Here is a 5,422-nt window from a genome sequence, read left to right as displayed (position 1 = left end):
GTGACCTGCCGACTTCAGGACAACCCTACGTTCACGAGCTCCGACGGGGTCCCTCCCGTGCTCGCTGTTCTAGATCTTTGCGAGTTCTCTGCCTGCACCAGTCAGACCGGTCAGCGAAACCAGTCAGACCGGTCCACCCAGGGTTTTCACTGTGTTGATCGTTTTGACGATCGTCGCGCGTTCTAGTGCATTCAGGTGTGTTTGGCGCGATTCTGTGACAACACCTAGAAAAGATCAAATTTGAAGCAAAGGTCCGTGACGCTACTGTAAACTCCGGTCGCCTCCGACTGAGAAGATGTCGAGCACCGAAAAGACCTCCACCACAGCTCTGACGAGGGGCTCCAGACGTTGGAAGATGCCGCAAGATCCAGCGCCCTGGCTCACCCAAGACGCATCTAAACCGGTGAAAGAACATCGGCCACCACCCCGTCGAACACCATAAGGAGGAGAAGCTAGCACCACCATCATCTAGTGACAGCAGCAGCACAGCACCAAATCCGCATCAGCCCGCCATGGAATCACCCAAGCAGTCCGACCGGAACAGACATCCACCGCCGGTGAAATGAAAACCAACGAGGAAAACAAACCCCCAGGGGGCAAACAAAAGATCCCACCAACGGGGAAGAGAACCTCCACCACTTCGCAAAGAGGAGAGGAGCTGACCTCCATGCCGCCTCACTGGGGACACCGCCGGAACGACGCCGTCGAAGAAGCCCAAGTGGAGGATTATTAGCCGGCGCAGCATCTGTACAACCACCGCCGGCAAACTAAGCTCCGCCGTCGTAGCCGACGACGAGCTAACCCTAGGCGAAACTAGAAACCTAGCTACCCTATACATACTCGCACGACGAAGGTTGAATCCCCCCCGCCTCCCGACTCCTGCGAGCTGCCGGAACCGACGGAGACGAGGGGATCGACGGGATTGCCGGCACCGCCGAGAGGACGCGAATCGCCTGCTTTCCGCTCTCTGGACTGTAGCAAAGGGGAAAAGTGCTTTCACCTACACATTGCGTCTATGGAATAGATGTTTAGCGGAACTGAGATGAGAACTATCGCTACGGTAACTCTAGTAACCCAGATAAGCCCATAAGCATGCAAAAGCACGGGTATGTGATCCGATCCGGCCGTGTTTACAGTTTACACGAAGACCCTGCGTGAGCGCTCAATATGAGAAAAAGAGCACTGGAAGCAGGCACAAGTAGGATCCTCGAGTTTGAAAAGTACTTTCACCTCTCCAAACCGATTGAGACTCAAATTCGGATGAGTTTCACCATCGGAACAAGAATCGTTGCCGGAAGGAAAAAAAAAAAGTGCAGTCCACTTGAGCTGCACGGCATGGTCCAACTACCATGTTTGGAGAAAGAACAGGAAAGTGAGAAAGGAGCTACAGGATCAGAGCTGGACTCCGAGACTTTGGCGTATGAATACTGTACAGGAGATGGTGGAATTTGTGACACTTTGGGATCTCGTGCGGCAGGTCACTTTGACGGATCAGGCCGACCAATTGCTTTGGCATTAGACAGCGAATGGCGCATACTCTTCTAAATCTGCTTATTTGACACAGTTCAGTGGAACCTATAGCACCTTCCAGGGAAACTATATTTGGAAAGCACAGGCCGAGGGCAAGCACAAATTTTTTGCATGGCTTTTAGTGCAAAGCAAAATACTCAATGCAGACAAGCTTATCAAGCAAGCTTGGCCGTGTGATCCAAACTGTCCCCTTTGCGATCAGGAAGCAGAAACTGCAGCCCATCTCTGTCTTGATTATGTCTTTGCACAGGAAGTTTGGCATTTGATGCAAGTCTGTCGAATAATCTTGTCAGGAGGCCGGAGAGAGGGGTGGAGTTAGAGCTTTGGTGGACTTCTTCGTTGCAGCCAATCCTAAAAGACCAACGGCGACATGTTGCAGCCTTGCTCATGTACACAACATGGAACATTTGGAAGGAAAAAAAATAGGAGAGTTTTTGAAGGAAAAATAATGACAGCACCTCTGGTTTTCAATTGCATTCTGGAGGAGATCGGACTTAGGCAGGCGGCTTACTTAGGCAGGCGGCTTTGAGACTGCCTAGTGTGGCTCACTTTGCTATGTTATTTTTCTTTCATGTGGAGTTTGAGTGTTTTTATTTTTATGTAATATCTCTCTAATGTACTGTTTTCACGCTTCCCCTCCTTAAATAATTTGGCAGCGCTCCTGCCGGTTTTTCAAAAAAAAAAAACTACCATGTCCATGGAAGATGAACACTTGCTGCTACTCCCGTCCCCGCCTCTCTCTCTCTCTCCTGTGTGTACATTTTCTGTCTCCCCGACGCCGAATGAAACGGCGGCTAGCGTCGTTCTCGCCGTCAAGCTCCCCTCCGCATAAGTTCTCTGGCCAGGCCTAAGAGAGCTTCCAGGAAATAAACCTTCCAGCTGATTGCCCTTTCGTTCAACGTCGCCATCGTCCATCGGCCGGCCTCCGCCAGCAGACAGCTTCCGGGAAGCTTCCTCGAGACCGAAAAATACGCCTCCGAACACTCTACGGCCCCACCGAAGCTTCGCAAAAATCGCCGGCGTTGACGGTTGAGCGAGCCTTAGTCCCCAAGGAAGAAACTTCCCTGAGCCTTGTTTTCTCGCTGCGAAAAACCCAGTCGTTGTCGACTTGTCGTTGCCGCCCCCGTTCATATGACACTGACATTTCCTCTTCCGAGCCTGTATATATATAGCTGAAGCAGCTGGCTCGGAAGAGGAACTTCGAGAGCCGCATCGCGGCACTGAGAACTTCGAGAGCCCCGTCGCGTTCTAGCTGAAGGAAGAACTTCTGTGCTCCATTGCTTCCAGGTTTGGCAGCAAGTTACAGGTCACAAAGCAAGCCAGGATCTCAACCGCAATTGATAGCTTGGTGGATACCTCCATGGTTGCCATCTGCGTCGGTGATCGCTGGAGTTCACTAGGAGCATTGGACACTGCAAGCTAGGGGTTGCAGTTTGTTATGAGCAGTTTACAGGATTTGCTTCTTCCGGTTCCAGGTGGTTTGCAATGGCCTCACAAGTCACAATCAATGGTCCGAGCAGCCGCAGGGCAAGCAAGACTAGCATGGTGATCCTAGATGGCCGGTGGAGTAGCCTTCCTGGGGACTATATATGCATCTGGACTTGCAACTATGCGGCTCTCGGCGCCGGCAGGGTTGCTTTGCTTCCATTTCCTGGTGCTGGTGGCTTACAACGGGCTCGAATGCTCGATCAATAGTCAGAGCAATCGCAGCCACAGGCCGGCAGTGAGTCTATAACACGACATGGATGGAAGAAGTATGGTGCCATCACGCATATGTAGCAGAGCCAAAAGGAACGAAGAAGGTGTCAAATACCAGAGCAAATTAGTTTATCACAGGTACACACGATTTTTTTTTATTTTTTTTTAACAGAAGTGAATGATGTTTGAATCAGTTTGCAGAAGCGTTCTTGTATCTTTAACTGGAACTGAATTTTGACTTTTCTTTTATCATTTGCCTATTTGACCTTTTTTGTTGTTGTTAATAATCATTCAATTATTAGCACCATCTTGTTGGATATTAAAGTTGGGCAAATTACATATGAACTGTATATTTTATTGGCACGGTGCAAAATACGTGACTCTTTTTTAATTTTAATCCTTTTCCTTTCTTCCTTTTGCCTGGCCACACTTTAGTCTTTAGTCCAACTTCTTCTGCATACGCTTGGTAAGACAATTAAATAAACTAGGAGGTCCATATCACAGTCCGACTCCATTGGCCCAAGGATGCTTAGCTTCGTTGCTAAGAAATGAAAGCAGGAAAAAAATTCAGTATTTTCCCTTGTCCTTTTCCAGTCATTTGACTGGTACAAAATATTTGTTTATAGCAGTAAGAATTCACAATTATGTTTCATCTGCGACTATATATAGGAAATACACGAGGTTCATAGTAAGTTATGCTGTGCAGGCATGGTTTTGTTTTATTTTGTTTTTGCAAGAATTAAAAGCCTGGAAGAGAAATTCAACATTTTAACATAGTAGTGCAAGTGAAGTTTACACACACGAATACATGATAACATTACACATACATGCATCTGAGATTCAACAGATCAACCGAGTTCATAGAGTCGATGCGTATTAAACAATATCCTCACAGCTGCTTAATTTTCATCTTCCTTCGCGCCCAGCAGGAAATGAGGAAATGTTGCCAAACACATACAACCACGAGGACTCCACATGGACGACGCCGGCTGGACTTCTCAGGCAGAGCAAGAACATAGAACATAGAAACCGACACGGCACCCCTATTGTACAGAGATCTCAGAAGATTACACACAAGTAGTACCACAGTATTGAATAATATATTCATAGCTGGAGCACAGCATACTCAATTTCGTCTCCAGATGATTTCTTTCGGCAGTTTTGGCTCGTGCTCACAGCCGAGGCACGAGCTGCATGGTGGCAAGGAGGAGAAGCAGGGCACATGCCATGGCCAGCAGCAGACTCATCAGCGCAACCGGTGGCACTAGCGCGGGTGGCGTCGCCGGCGCGATTTGGAGATAAACAAGTATGATGCCAGCAAAGTAAGTTGTGGCAAGGACAAGGAGCGCGTGACGGCGGCGGCGGCGGTGGCCGACACGACGGGGTTGCACGGGGAGATCTGGAGCAGGTAGTAATCAAGGACCGGCTGTAGGACGTGGACGCCGGAGACAGCGACGCAGAGCAGAAGCACGGCGAGGGAAGCCATTGCCTTTGCTTCAGAGTTGGCAGAGCAAGGTGTGAATCCGAAGTTCGTGGAGTTGGGCCAAAGAATCCGAACCGAGGTACGGAGGTAGCCAAGCAGCAGGGAAATTTTGGTGTATGGCATGATAATATGAGCAGGTCTGAGCAGGTGCAACGGGAAACCACAGATCAAGGAGGAAATTAAAGCCCGTGATTACCGACAAATCTCAAGTGTAAAGGGATATTAAAACACCTTATGTTGAGAACCACCTAAAAAAATGCAACACATATAGTACTGATTAAAAAGAAAGAACGAGTGGGAAAAGGGAGGGACGGCAAGAACAGGTTTCTGATCTCGAGTATGTACCTGTGATTGAGCAGCAGGTATCCTGCTACGCCTTCTTCAGAAATACCACTAGTAGGAAACTAGGGGAACAATAACGGGGGAGCCAGAAGGCGAAGGGCGAGCCGAATTTATTTAGCTCATAACGGGGGCGGGTGCTCTATTAGCACTTAGCAGACCCCCCCCCCCCCCCCCCCCCCCCCCCCCCCCCACCCCCCCCCCCCCCCCCCCCCCCCCCCCCCCCCCAGTCTTTCGCCCGCAACCGCAATGTATGTAGATGGTGGATGACACGAGTGACGAGTCGCGCGCCAGAGACGACAAGAACGACGAGCGTGTGCGCTCACTGCCCAGCCGCCGCCGCAACGGGCTCGCGATCGACTTCGCGGGCGC

General features: G+C 49.9%; 1 long non-coding RNA gene across 1 annotated transcript; it reads right to left on the bottom strand.

The window, feature by feature from the left end:
* Positions 1-3,976: 3,976 nt before the first annotated feature.
* Positions 3,977-5,164, bottom strand: LOC120702926. Its single transcript, XR_005686581.1, has 2 exons — positions 5,057-5,164; positions 3,977-4,959 (listed from the first exon to the last, which is right to left on the bottom strand). It is a non-coding gene; the product is annotated as an uncharacterized LOC120702926 (long non-coding RNA).
* Between the last annotated feature and the right edge of the window lie 258 nt (positions 5,165-5,422).

This window comes from Panicum virgatum, chromosome 4K (assembly GCF_016808335.1).
Source record: "Panicum virgatum strain AP13 chromosome 4K, P.virgatum_v5, whole genome shotgun sequence".
NCBI lineage: Eukaryota > Viridiplantae > Streptophyta > Magnoliopsida > Poales > Poaceae > Panicum > Panicum virgatum.
Note: the sequence above shows the minus strand (reverse complement) of the source record. Positions and strands in the feature narration are given on the sequence as shown.